Raw genomic sequence first — 15,192 nt, forward strand, 5'->3', positions numbered from 1 at the left:
AATGTGGTGCAGAGAAAATGTATATTCTGTTGATTTGGGGTGGAGAGTTCTGTAGGTGTCTATTAGGTCTGCTTGGTGCAGAGCTGAGTTTAATTCCTGGATATCCTTGTTAACTTTCTGTCTCGTTGATCTGTCTAATGTTGACAGTGGGGTGTTAAAGTCTCCCATTATTATTGTGTGGGAGTCTAAGTCTCCTTGTAGGTCTCTAAGGACTTGCTTTATGAATCTGGGTGCTCCTGTATTGGGTGCATATATATATATAGGATAGTTACCTCTTCTTGTTGAATTGATCCCTTTACCATTATATAATGGCCTTCTTTGTCTCTTTTGATCTTTGTTGGTTTAAAGTCTGTTTTATCAGAGTCTAGGATTGCAACCCCTGCCTTTTTTTGTTTTCCTTTGCTTGGTAGATCTTCCTCCATACCTTTATTTTGAGCCTATGTGTGTCTCTGCACATGAGATGGGTCTCCTGAATACAGCACACTGATGAGTCTTGACTCTTTATCCAATATGCCAGTCTGTGTCTTTTAATTGGAGCATTTAGCCCATTTACATTTAAGGTTAATATTGTTATGTGTGAATTTGATCCTGTCATTATGATGTTAGCTGGTTATTTTGCTCGTTAGTTGATGCAGTTTCTTCCTAGCATCAATGGTCTTTACAATTTGGCATGTTTTTGCAGTGGCTGGTACCGGTTGTTCCTTTCCATGCTTAGTGCTTCCTTCAGGAGCTCTTATAGGGCAGGCCTGGTGGTGACAGAATCTCTCAGCATTTGCTTGTCTGTAAAGTATTTTATTTCTCCTTCACTTATGAAGCTTAGTTTGACTGGATATGAACTTCTGGGTTGAAAATTCTTTTCTTTAAGAATGTTGAAGATTGGTCCCCACTTTCTTCTGGCTTGTAGAGTTTCTGCCGAGAGATCCACTGTTAGTCTGATGGGCTTCCCTTTGTGGGTAACCTGACCTTTCTCTCTGATTGTCCTTAACATTTTTTCCTTCCTTTCAACTTTGGTGAATATGACAATTATGTGTCTTGCAGTTGCTCCTCTCGAGGAGTATCTTTGTGGCATTCTCTGTATTTCCTGAATTTGAATGTTGGCCTGCCTTGCTAGGTTGGGGAAGTTCTCCTGGATAATATCCTGCAGAGTGTTTTCCAACTTGGTTCCATTCTCCCTGTCACTTTCAGATACACCAATCAGACATAGATTTGGTCTTTTCACATAGTCCCATATTTCTTGGAGGCTTTGTTTATTTCTTTTTACTCTTTTTTCTCTAAACTTCTCTTCTTGCTTCATTTCATTCGTTTGATCTTCAATCACTGATACCCTTTCTTCCAGTTGATAGAATCAGCTACTGAAGCTTGTGCATGCATCACGTAGTTCTCGTGCCATGGTTTTCAGTTCCATCAGGTCATTTAAGGACTTCTCTACACTGGTTATTCTATTTAGCCATTCGTCTAATCTTTTTTCAAGGTTTTTAGCTTCTTTGCAATGGGTTCGAACTTCCTCCTTTAGCTCAGAGAATTTTTATAGTCTGAAGCCTTCTTCTCTCAACTCGTCAAAGGCATTCTCCATCCAGCTTTGTTCCATTGCTGCTGAGGAGCTGCGTTCCTTTGGAGGGGGAGAGGCGCTCTGATTTTTAGAAGTTTCAGCTTTTCTGCTCTGTTTTTTCCCCATCTTTGTGGTTTTATCCACCTTTGGTCTTTGATGATGGTGACATACAGATGGGGTTTTGGTGTGGATGCCCTTTCTGTTTGTTAGTTTTCCTTCTAACAGTCAGGACCCTCAGCTGCAAGTCTGTTGGAGTTTGCTGGAGGTCCACTCCAGACCCTGTTTGCCTGGGTATCAGCAGCGGAGGCTGTAGCAAATATTGGTGAACAGCAAATGTTGCTGCCTGATCGTTCCTGTGGAGGTTTCATCTCAGAGGGGTACCTGGCCGTGTGATGTGTCAGTCTGCCCCTACTGGGGGGTCCCTCCCAGTAAGGCTACTCGGGGTCCAGGGACCCACTTGAGGAGGCAGTCTGTCCGTTGTCAGATCTCAAACTCCATGCTGGGAGAACCACTACTCTCTTCAAAGCTATCAGACAGGGACATTTAAGTCTGCAGAGGTTTCTGCTGCCTTTTGTTCGGCTATGCCCTGCCCCCAGAGGTGGAGTCTACAGAGGCAGGCAGGCCTCCTTGAGCTGCAGTGGGCTCCACCCAGTTTGAGCTTCCAGGACGCTTTGTTTACCTACTCAAGCCTCAGCAATGGTGGCTGCCCCTCCCACAGCCTCGCTGCCGCCTTGCAGTTGGATCTCAGACTGCTGTGCTAGCAATGAGTGAGGCTCTGTGGGTGTGGGACCCTCTGAGCCAGGTGCAGGATATAATCCGGTGTGCCGTTTGCTAAGACCATTGGAAAAGCGCAGTATTAAGGTGGGAGTGACCCGATTTTCCAGGTGCCATCTGTCACAGCTTTGCTTGGCTAGGAAAGGGAATTCCCTGACACCTTGCACTTCCCAGGTGAGGCGATGCCTCGCCCTGCTTCAGCTCATGCTTGGTGCGCGGCACCCACTGTCTGACAAGCCCCAGTGAGATGAACCCAGTACCTCAGTTGGAAATGCAGAAATCACCTGTCTTCTGTGTCGCTCACGCTGGGAGCTGTAGACTGGAGCTGTTCCTATTTGGCCACCTTGGAACCGCCTCCGAGTATAGTTTAAAGAACATTTATTTGAGGGCAAAGTTTAAGGACAGCCACCTGGGAAGCACAGAGTCCAAAGAGTGAAAGTCAGTGTTCCAAAGTGTAGATCATGTGTACAGAAGAAGGAAAGCTTAACAGAATTTCATTCTTTCTATGTAAGGGTTAATGCATAGTTACAATGATCTGATTAGTTGAGGTGGACCTTTTCTTTCAAGAAATGTATATTAAGCTTTTCACACTGTGGATGTAACAGTCTATTTTTTCCATCATCTGGTCTAAATTAGGTACAGGACAATAGAGGTACAGGACAATAAAGGAAGCAGTTAATCTGTACCAAAGATCAGTGATTAAAAGGAGGTGGTTTAGGTCTCTGGTCTCTCCTAGTCATTTACAGAATAAGAGCAATAAAGATCCCAAAGATAAATTCCACTTGATTATGCTAAATTATTATTTTAATATGTCATTGATTTTCATTTGCTAGTATTTTGTTAAGTATTATTGCACATGTTAATCAGGGTTATTTGTCTCTAATTTTCCTTTTTGTAATATTTTAAACCCACTTTCACAGAAGGGTAATGTTTAAGATTTTTGAAAGAGTTTGAGAAAGACTGGTATTAGTTCCTTGAATGCTTGGTAGAATTCAGTTGCAAAGACACACTTTATGGTAAACTGTTCTTCAGTGAAGATACCAAGAACACACAATAGTGAAAGGACAGTCTGTCAATAAAATGGTGTTGAAAAACTGGAAAGTCATATATGGAAGACTGAAATTGAACCCTTACTCACTCTATATAAAAAATAAAATGAATTAAAGATTCAAACTGTAAAGCTACTAGAAGGAAATAATGAAAAAAGTTCGTGACATTGGTTTTGGCAAATATTTTTTGGACATGACTCTAAAAACACATGCATGAAAAGAAATAATAGACAAACTGGATTGCATCAGATGAAAAAGTCTATTTACAACAATTGAAACATTTGTGAAGAGACAACCTACAAAATAAGATAAAATATAGGGCTAATGTCCAAAATACATAAGAGACACAAATAACTCAATTACAGGAAAAGAAATAACCAGATTGAAAAGAACCTGAATACACATTTTTCAAAATAAGACATATAAATGGCCAACAGTTTAATGAAAAATGTCCGGCATTACTAATCATTGGGGAAATGTCAGTTAAAACCACATTGTGGTCAGGCGCAGTGGCTTATGCCTATAATTCCAACACTTTGGGAGGCCAAGGCAGGCAGATAGCTTGAGCTCAGGAGTTCAAGACCAGCCTGGGCAACATGGCAAAACCCTGTCTGTACAAAAAATACAAAAATTAGCCAGGTGTGGTGGCTCGTGCCTGTGGTCCCAGCTGCTTGGGAGGCTGAGGTGAGGGGATCACTTAAGCCCAGGAGATGGAGGTTGCAGTGAGGCAAGATCATGTCACTGCACTCCAGCCTGTGTGATAGAGTGAGACTCTGTCTCAAAAAAATAAAAATTAAAAAAACCACAACGTGATACCACCTCATGCTTGTTAGGAAGGTTATTATCAAACAGTTGAAAGACAAGTGTGGTGAGATATGCAGAAAAGTGAACCTTTGTACCTTGTTGGCAAGAATGTAAATTAGTACAGCCACTATGAAATACAATGTGATGATTCCTAAAAAATTTGAAAACAGAACTACCACGTGATCCAGTAATCCAACTTCTGGGTATATATTGAAAGTAAATAAAGTCAGTATGTTCAACAGATATTTGCACTTCCATATTCATTGCAACATTACTATAGTCAACATAAAGAATAAACCTAAGATTTCTGAGTCAGGGGAACAATATACTTTGCAGACATACCACGTTATAATAGTCAAATGGCAATTTTTCAAAGAAAAATATAAAGCATGGGAAGAAACTAGAAGTATGCCTCATTCACAGAAGATTTAACAGAAACTGTCTCTAATGAAGCCCAGACATGTGATATACTAGATGAAGACTTTAACTGCCTTACATATTTTAAAAGTGATAAGAAAACCATACACAAAGTTGTAGAGGAAATCAATAGAATGCTGTGTGGATAAAAGTAGAATATAAATAGATAAACACTGTAAAAAGGAACCAAGTAAATTGTTTAGCAGAAGTATACAGCAACTGAAATGAAGAACACTAGAGGGTTTAAAAAGAAGGCTTGAAAAAGCAGAATTTAAATTAATCACCAAAATTCTGAGTAGGTGATTAAAATTATCCACTCTGAGAAGCAAAAACAAGAAAAATGAAAAAAAAAAAAAATAGGGCCTAAGACCCCTGTGGAAGAGTATTGAGTGTATTAACATATGTATGAGGGGCCGGGTGCAGTGGCTCACGCCTGTAATCCCAGTACTCTGGGAGGCTGAGGAGGGCGGATCATGAGGTCAGATCGACACCATCCTGGCTAATATGGTGAAACCCCGTCTGTACTAAAAATACAAAAAATTAGCCGGGCGTGGTGGCAGGCGCTTGTAGTCCCAGCTACTGGGGAGGCTGAGGCAGGAGAATGGCATGAACCTGGGAGGTGGAGCCTGCAGTGAGCCAAGATCGCACCACTGTACTCCAGCCTGGGCGATAGAGCAAGACTCCATCTCAGAAAAAAAAAAAACACACACACACATAAGTATGAGGAAAAAATGACAAAGTGAGGAGAGAGAAGGGGTTAGAAAGAATATCCGAAGATCTAAGACCTAAAAGCTTCCAAAATTTGTTTAAAGACACATATCTATAGGCCAGGTGTGGTGCCTTATGCCTGTAATCCCTGCATTTTGGTAAGCTGAGGCAGGAGGATCACTTGAGCCCAGGAGTTCGAGACCAGTGTGGGCAACATAGGGAGACCCTGTCTCCACAAAAAATTTTTTTTAAAAATCCAAGCATGGTAGCATATGTCTGAAGTTCCAGCTACTCAGGAGGCTGAGGTGGGAGGATTGCTTGAGCCCAAGAGGTAAAGGCTGCTGTAGTGAGCCATTATTCACCACTGCACTCCAGCCTGGGTGGCAGAGAGAGACCCTGTCTCAGAAAAAAAAAAGGGGGGGTTGGGGAGAGGCACATATCTACTCATTCAAGAACATCAACAAACTCTAAATTAAAGAACAAGCCTAAAGAGATTCACTTTTAACCTAATTGTTGAAATCCAGAAAAATAGGATTTTTTATAGCAACAAATGAGAAGTGACTGGTCATGTAACAGTGATCCTCAATGAAATTAAGACCTCTACTATTCTCATTAGAAACTGTGACCAGAGAAAATAGAATGACATTTCTAAAGTATTAAAATTGACAATGTCAACCAATAATTCTATATGTGTAAAATAATTCTTCAAACACAGTTAAGATATTAAAACATTCCCAGTAAAATAAAAGTTGAGAGTTCATCACCAGTAGACCTGTCCTACAAGAAATGCTAAATGGAACGCTTTAGCCTGAAATGTTAGGATGCCAAAGACTTGAAGCCATATGAGAAAACAAAACAAAAAACTCAAGAAAGTATAACTACATAGGCCAATGGAAAAGCAGGTATTCTTTTATTTTTGTTAGGTAATGCCAGTATTTGTTTTCTATATAATTTAAAGCAGAAGTGTATAAAAGAGTAAGCCTATATAAAAAAGGTGGAGCTTAATATGGGCAGAGGTTTTGTGTGCTATTGAAGCTAAGCTGATATCAATTTAAATGACATAAATTTTGAATTTTAATTATAATCCCCATGGTAATCACTAAGAAATATCTAAACATCTCAAAATAGACATAAAATGAAATAAGAAGTGAATCAGATGTTGCAGAAAGGTATTAGATATGCAGAAAGCAAAAAGCAAAATTTTAGAAAAAAAAAGACTCCCCTTGTTTTCTTTGTTTCTTTGTTCGTTTGTTTGTTTTTTGAGATGGAGTCTTGTTCTGTCACCAAGCCGGAGAGCAATGGCGCGATCTCGGCTTACTGCAGCCTCCGCCTCCTGGGTTCAAGTGATTCTCCTGCCTCAGCCTCCTGAGAAGCTGGGACTACAGGCGCTTGCCACCACGCCCAACTAATTTTTGTATTTTTAGTGGAGACAGGGTTTCACTATGTTGACCAGGATGGTCTCAATCTCTTGACCTCATGATCCTCCCGCCGAGTAGCTGACACTACAGGCACGTGCCACCACGCCCAACTAATTTTTGTATTTTTAGTGGAGACGGGGTTTCACTATGTCGGCCAGGATGGTCCCAATCTCTTGACCTTATGATTCGCCTGCCTTGGCCTCCCAAGTCAATTATTATTTTAAATGCAATGGACGAAACACTCCAATCAGCATGCAGCTATTGGAAGAATAAATTTTAAAATAACCAAGAAAAAATATCAGTCCAAAGATAAAAAGTTTGAAAGTAAAAGGAAGGAAAGGGTATTCCATATAAATAGTAACAAAAAGGGAAGTGGTGGCTACAGTAACGTCAAACCAAGACTGGAATAAGAGACAAGAAAGGGTATTATATATTAACAAATAAACATACTTGTCAAGAAAATAAAATATTTAAAAATATTACACACCAAATAAAGAGAGCCTTACAATATAAGTAAACACTGAGCAAATAGACAAGAAAACAGAGTTATGGAATAATAGTTGAAGACTTCAATACTCTGCTTTTGGAAACCAATATAACATACAGACAAAAGATCAATCAAGAAATAGGGGACATAAGCCATGCTATAAATTAACTACCAAACAAACACCTATAGAACACTTCAACAAATAACAGATTATATCTTCTTGGGTGCACATGGAATATTTTTCAGAATAGATCATATGCTAGGCAATAAAACAAATATCAACATACTTAAAAAGATACACCTATCTTTTCCAATCACAAATGAATAAAGCTGGAAATCAGTAACAGGAAAAATCTGAATAATTTAAAAATATTTATAAATTAAACAATGAACTCTAAAACAACCAAGGTGTCATAAAGGAAATCATAAGAGATGTTAGAAAATACTGAGATGAATACAAACAAAAACAGTATGAGTTTGCTGAACTTATGGGGTTCAGCAAATGCTATGCTCAGAGAGCAATTAATAGATGTAAGTGCCTACATTAAAAGAGAAGAAATATCTTAAAAACATAATATTGCACTTTAAAGAGTTAGCAAATAATGAGAAACCTAAACCCAGAGATAACAGAGGAAAGAAAATAATAAAAATTTGAACAGGTATTTTAAAAATAGAAAATAAAACAAAATCGACATCAAGATATTTGACAAAGCTTCCCTTAGACTGAGAAAAAAAAAATGCAATTTAACAAAGAAAGAAATCCCACACCTCATAAGGAATGACTGTCAATGTCGTTTTTTTAAGACAGGGTCTTGCTGTGTCACTCAGGCTGGAGTGCAGTGGTGCAATTTCAGGCCATGGCAACCTCTGCCTCCCATGTTCAAGCGATTCTCCCACCTCACCCTCCTGAGTAGCTGGGATTACAGGCGTGCACCACCACGCCCAGCTAACTTTTGTATTTTTAGTAGAGGTGGGGTTTTGCCATGTTGGCCAGGCTGGTCTTGAACTCCTGACCTCAGGTGATCCACCCGCCTTGGCCTCCTAAAGTGCTGGGATTACAGGTGTAAGCCACCACACATGGCCCATGTTACTGTTTTCTTTGCATTTATTTTTCAACTTATATTTTTAATCATAAAACAGACTGTTACCATCTATTTTGTGAAATTTTTTATTATAAAATAATGGCTCTAAATCATAGCATGTAACTTTTGGGCATTTTATTTTATGGATATATTTTCATTCATTTAACAATTACTTAGAGAAGATTGATGATGTGAGTTGTAGAAGATATTGGTAGCATCGGCATAAACAAGACAGATATGGTATGAAGTGGATAATCTTACAGGATTATATTCAATAAGCTATGGACAAACAACAGGATACTTACAGATTCTAATCGCTGCTGTGAAAAATCATAAAGCAATGTGTTGCATCAGAGAATAATTGATGTGTGTATGTATTGTGCCACATTAGATTGGGAAAGATGTGAAGGATGAAAAGAATACAGCCAGGTGAAGACCCTGGGAACTAGCATTTCGATGCCAGGTGCAGTGGCTCACACCTGTAATCCCAGCACTTTGGGAGGCCGAGGCGGGCAGATCGCGAGGCCAGGAGATCGAGACCACCCTGGCTAATGTAGTGAAACCCAGTCTCTGCTAAAAATACAAAAAAAAATTAGCTGGGTGTGGTGGCGCATGCCTGTAGTCCCAGCTACTCAGGGGGCTGAGGCAGGAGAATTGCTTGAACCCGGGAGGCGGAGGTTGTGGTGAGCCGAGATTATGCCACTGCACTCCAGCCTGGCGACAGAGCAAGACTCCATCTCAAAAAAAAAAAATAGCATTTTGAGTAAAAGAAGAAAGTACAAAGATCGAAGAAGGTAAGATGGAAACAGAAAAAAATTAAATGTGTCTTGTGTCTGAATATGTAGAAGATGAAACTGGAAACTAGATAATACAGGGTGCTTTGTAGGTTATCTAAAAGAAATCATCTTTTAAGTACAATAGGAAGCCACCAAAAGATGTTAAGCAATAGAGTGACACAATCAGAATTTATGTTTTGGCTGGGCGCGGTGGCTCACACCTGTAATCCCAGCACTTTGGGAGGCCGAGGCAGGCAGATCACAAGGTCAGGAGATCGAGACCATCCTGGCTAACATAGTGAAACCCTGTCTCTACTAAAAATACAAAAAAAAAAAAAAAAAAATTAGCCAGGTGTGGTGGCGGGCACCTGTAGTCCCAGCTACTCAGGAGGCTGAGGCAGGAGAATGGCGTGAACCTGGGAGGCGGAGGTTGCAGTGAGCCGAGATCACACCACTGCACTCCAGCCTGGGTGACAGAGTGAGACTCCATCTCAAAAAAAAAAAAAAAGAAAAAAAAAGAATTTATGTTTTAAAACTCTGCCTCTTGGGCTGGGAAGGGTGATGGGGGCGGTGAAGAGCGGCTGGTTAATGGATACAAGCTTACAGTTAGATAAAAACAAGTAAGTTCTAGTGTTCAATAGTACAGTAGGGTGACTATAGTTAAAAGTAATTTATTGTGTATTTCAAAATACCCAGAGAGATTTGAAATGTTTCCAGCACAAAGAAATGATCAATGTTCAAGGTGATGGATGTCTTAAATACCCTGATTTGATCATTACACATCGTATGCATGTATCAAAATATTACATGCACCCATAAATAGATAAAATTATTATTACTTATCAATAAAAAGATTTAAAATAAGAGATATAAAAAAAAAACCTCTGCCTTTTGGAACATAGGAAGGTCAGAATGTTTCCAAGTTATTTTACTTAGGTTAATGGCCTCTATAAGAGTCAATTTTAAAAATCAATTAAAAGGCCACATAAAAGTCAATTACGTTTCCGGGAAAGGAATTCCGTTAACTTGAACTAGGATAGTGATAAGTGGGCAGATTCAATACGTTGTATTTGTTGAGGTTTGCTTAGCTGGTTTCAGTGCTAGACTGTATATGGGAGGCCAAGAAGAGGAGCAATCAAGGATGGCTGATGGGTTTGGGCTTGAACAGCTGGCTATATGATGGTGTAATTTACTGAGATGGGGTAGAAGAAGCAGGGACATTTTGAGATGGGAAAGGGAGAGAAAAATGAATGTTCCATTTAGGACACATCAATTTTGAGATGTTGATAGACATCAAATTGGAGGCATTGAGTAAGCACTTTTGTCTATGAGACTGGAACTTTGAGGAAGTGATTTGGAAATACAAATCAGGATGTATATGATTTTCAAACCACTCGAGGTTGACTGGGTGAAGTAACTCACAGGAAGGGTTTGGAGAGGGAAGCAGACCAGGCGTAAGCCTTAAAGCACCACAACATTCATTGTGTCAGCAGTGGGGAAAGCCAGCCAAGGAGCCCATTAAAAATCGTCCTCAAGGTAGGGAGAAAACCAGGAGAGTATGTGGCAACAGTGCTGGAGATCTCGTTGTTTTAGAACAAAATTCTGGTCCATGATCTTGCTCTTAAGGGCAGGAAAATGCTCATTAAACCAGGCAACTGGGAGATCATTGGTGACCATGGCAAAAGCAGTTCCAGCTGCATAGCGAGAGGCAAGCCATGGGCGGGAGTCAAGGAGTGAGTGAGTGGGTTTTTAGGAAGAAAAGGCACTGCAGCTGGAAGCAAGCCTGCTCCTGATAGGCTCATTTCCTTTCAGATCCTGATAGCAAAGGGGGTGCCGGTCTATTCCTAAGATGGAGGAGAGACAATTCCAAATTATTACTGTCTAACTGCTTATAGTATCAGATGGCAAATAAACTAGCTCACTTTAAAAAAATTTTTTTGCCGGGCACGGTGGCTCACGCCTGTAATCCCAGCACTTTGGGAGGCCGAGGCGGGCGGATCACGAGGTCAGGACATCGAGACCATCCTGGCTAACACGGTGAAACCCCATCTCTACTAAAAATACAAAAAATCAGCCGGGTGTGGTGGCGGGCGCCTGTGGTCCCAGCTACTCGGGAGGCTGAGGCAGGAGAATGGCGTGAACCCGGGAGGCGGAGCTCGCAGTGAGCCAAGATCGTGCCACTGCACTCCAGCCTGGGCAACAGAGCAAGACTCAGTCTCAAAAAAAAAAAAAATTAATTTTATTTTTATAAATTCAGGGGTACATTGCAGGTTTTGTACATGGATATATTTCATAATGTTGAGGTTTGGGCTTTCAGTGTACCCATCACTCAAATATTAAACATTGTGCCCAATAGGTAGGTTCGCAACACTTTCCCCCTCATGCTCCCCACTTTGGAATTAATTCCCAGTTTCTATTATTTCCTTCTGCATGTCCATGTGTGCCCATTGTTTAGCTCCCACTTATAAGTAAGAACATGCAGTTTGATTTTTTTCTCTCCAAGTTATTTTATTTAGGTTCATGGTCTCCAGCTCCATCCATGTTGCTGCAAAAGAAATGAATTTTTTTCTTTTTTATAGCTGCGTAGTATGTCATAGTGTATATATGCCACATTTTGTTTATCCGTCTGTGGATATATGCCACATTTTGTTTGTCCATCTGTGGATGGACACTTAGGTTGATACCATGACTTTGCCTTTGTAGATAGTGCTGAGATACACATACAAGAACAGGTGTCTTTTTGATATATCAGTTTCTTTTCCTTTGAGTAGATGCCAGTAGTGGGTTTGCTTGGTCAAATGGTAGCTCTATTTTTAGTTCTTTGAGAAATCTCCATACTGTTTTCTGTAAAGGTTGTACTAATTTATGATCCAACCAACAGTGGATAAGCATTCACTTTTCCTTTTCTCTGGATTGTCACCAATGTCTATGGGTTTGTTATTTGCTTTCTAATAATAGACATTCTGACTAGTGTGAGATGGCATATCACTGCAGCTTTAATTTGCTTTTGTCTGATGTGATGTTGAGAATTTTTTTCATATGCTTGTTGATCGTTTGCATGTATTTTTTTGAGAAATGCCTGTTTATGTCCTTTGCCCACTTTTTAATGGGTTACTTTTTGTTGTTGTAATTTTCTTGTTGGGTTTTTTCAGTTCCTTGTAGATTCTGGATATTAGTTCTTTGTCAAATGCATAGTTTTAAAATATTTTCTCCCATTCTTTAAGTAGTTTGTTTATTCTATTGATTATTTCCTTTGCTGTGCAGAAGCTTTTTAGTTTAGCCCCACTTGACAATTTTTGTTTCTGTTGCATTTGCTTTTGAAATGTTCCTTGTAGGCCAGGCTCATAATCCCAGCACTTTGGGAGGCCAAGGCAAGTATGGATCGTTTAAGCCCAGGAGTTCAAGACCAGCCTGGGCAATAAGGTGAAACCCCATATCTACAAGAAATACAAAAATTAGCCAGCTGTAGTGGCATATGCCTGTAATCATAACTACTTGGGAGGCTGAGGCAGGAGAATCACTTGAACCAGGGAGCTGGAAATTGTAGTGAGCCAAGATTGTACCACTGCACTCAAGCTTGGGCAACAGCACTCCACCTCAAAAAAAAAAGACCAGCATGGTGGCTCATGCCTGTAATCCCAGCACTTTGGGAGGCTGAGGTGGGCAGATCACCTGAGGTCAGGAGTTTGAGACCAGCCTGGCCAACATGATGAAAACCCGTAAAATACAAAAATTAGCCAGGCGTGGTGGCTCATGCCTGTAATCCCAGCTACTCGGGAGACTGAGACAGGAGAATCGCTTGAACCCAGGAGGTGGAGGTTGCAGTGAGCCAAGATCATGCCACTGCACTCCAGCCTGGGTGACAGAGCCAGACTCCATCCACCAACCCCCCACCAAAAAAAAGAAATAAATCTTTATCAAAAATTATTTACCTAGGCCAATGTCCAGAAGTTTTTTTCTAGGTTTTCTTTTAGGATATATATATATATATAATATATATAAATTATATGTAATTGTGTATATATAGCCTATTATATATATATCCCAACATATATATATCCTGTCATATATATATGTCCTAATATATATATATATTCTTATATATAAGCCTGTAATTGATCTTGAGTTAATTTTTACATATAGTGAGAGATAGGGGTCCTCACTAGTCTTCTACACATGACTATCCAATTTTTCCAGGACCATTTGTTGAATAGGGTGTCTTATCCTCACTGTGTATTTTTGTCAACTTTGTCAGTAATCTGTTGATTGTAGGTATGTGGTTTTATTTCTGGCTTTTCTATTATCTTCCATTAGTCTGTGTGTCTAATTTTGTACCTGCACCATGCTGTTTTGCTTATTATAGTTTTGTAGTATAATTTGGAGTCAGGTAATGTGATGCCTCCATCTTTGCTCTTTTTGCTTAGAATGGCTTTGTTCATTTGGGCTCTTTTTGGTTCCATATGGCGTTTTAAGTTGATTTTCTAATTCTGTGAAAAATGTTGATAGTTTGATAGAAATTGCATTCAATCTATACATTGCTTTGTGGGGTATGGTCATTTTAAGAATATTAATTCTTCTGATCCATCTGCATGGGATGATTTTCCACTTGTTTGTATCATCTTTGATTTCTTTCATCAGCGTTTTTTAGTTTTCCTTGTAGAGCTCTTTCACCTCGTTGGTTGAATAAATTCCTAGGTATTTTGTTTTTATGGTGGCTATTGCAAATGGGATTGAGTTCTTGATTTGGTCTTCAGTTTGAATGTTATTGGTATATAGAAATGATACTGATTTTTTTATGTTAATTTTGTGTTGTGAAACTTTGCTGAAGTAATTTAACAAGTCTAGGGGTCTTTAGTGTTTTCTATGTGTAAGATTATATCTCCAGCAAGCAGAGATAATTTAACTTTCTCTTTTCCAGTTTGAATACTATTTATTTTTTTCTCTTGCCTGATTGTTCTGGCTAGAACTTCCAGTCCTATGTTGGACAGGGGTGGTGAGACTTGGCATCTTTTTCTTGTTCCAGTTCTTAGGGGGAATGCTTTCAAGTTTTCACCATATGATATGCCTGTAGTTTTTCATATAAGACTTTTGTTATTTTGAAGAATGTTCCTTCAATGCCTAGTTTGTTGAAAATTTTTATTGTGAAGGGATGTTGGATTTTATTGAATGCTTTTTCTGCATCCGCTGAGATGATCCATTAGGTGTTTCTTTTTCTTAGTTCTGTTTATGTGGTGAATTACACTGATTAGTTTGCATATGTTGAACCATCCTTATGTCCCTGGAATGAAACCCACGTAAGCATGATATATTATCTTTTTAATGTGCTGTTGTATTCAGTTTTTCCAGCACTTTGTTGAGGACTTTTGCATCTATGTTCATCAGGATATTGGCATATATTTTACTTTTTTGTTGTGTCCTTGCCAGATTTTGGTATCAGGATAATACTGGTTTTGTAGAATGACTTAGGGAGAAATCCCTTCTTGGTTTTTGGGATAGTTTCAGTAAAATTTCTACTTGCTCTTCTTCCTATCAGTTGTAATGTTACCTTTACCATTTCTAATAGTGCTTATTTCAATCTTCTTTTTTTCTTGGTTAATCTAGCCATATGAAATCTGTCAATTTTGTTAATCCTTTTATAGATCCAATGTTTTGTTTTGTTGATATTTTGTATCTTTTTTGGGCCTCAATTTCACTTAAATTTGCTCTGATTATTTTTCTTTTGCTGCTTTGGGATTGGTTTGTTCTTATTTTTCTAATTCCTTGAGTGAGGTGTGATGTTAGGTTGTTATTTTCTTTTTTCTTTCTTTCTTTTTTTTTTTTTTTTTTTTGAGATAGAGTCTTGCTCTGTCGCCCAGGCTGGAGTGCAGTGGCGCAATCTCAGCTCACTGCCACCTCCGTCTCCCGGGTTCATGCCATTCTCCTGCCTCACCTCCCGAGTAGCTGGAACTACAGGCACCCACCTTAGTAGAGACGAGCTTTCACCGTGTTAGCCAGGATGGTTTCAATTTCCTGACCTCGTGATCTGCCCACCTCGGCCTCCCAAAGTGCTGGGATTACAGGCGTGAGCCACCGCACCCGGCCTAGGTTGTTATTTTCAGCTCTTTTTATCTTTCTGATGTAGGCATTTG

The sequence above is a fragment of the Pongo pygmaeus genome, chromosome 19 (assembly GCF_028885625.2).
Source record: "Pongo pygmaeus isolate AG05252 chromosome 19, NHGRI_mPonPyg2-v2.0_pri, whole genome shotgun sequence".
Taxonomy (NCBI): domain Eukaryota; kingdom Metazoa; phylum Chordata; class Mammalia; order Primates; family Hominidae; genus Pongo; species Pongo pygmaeus.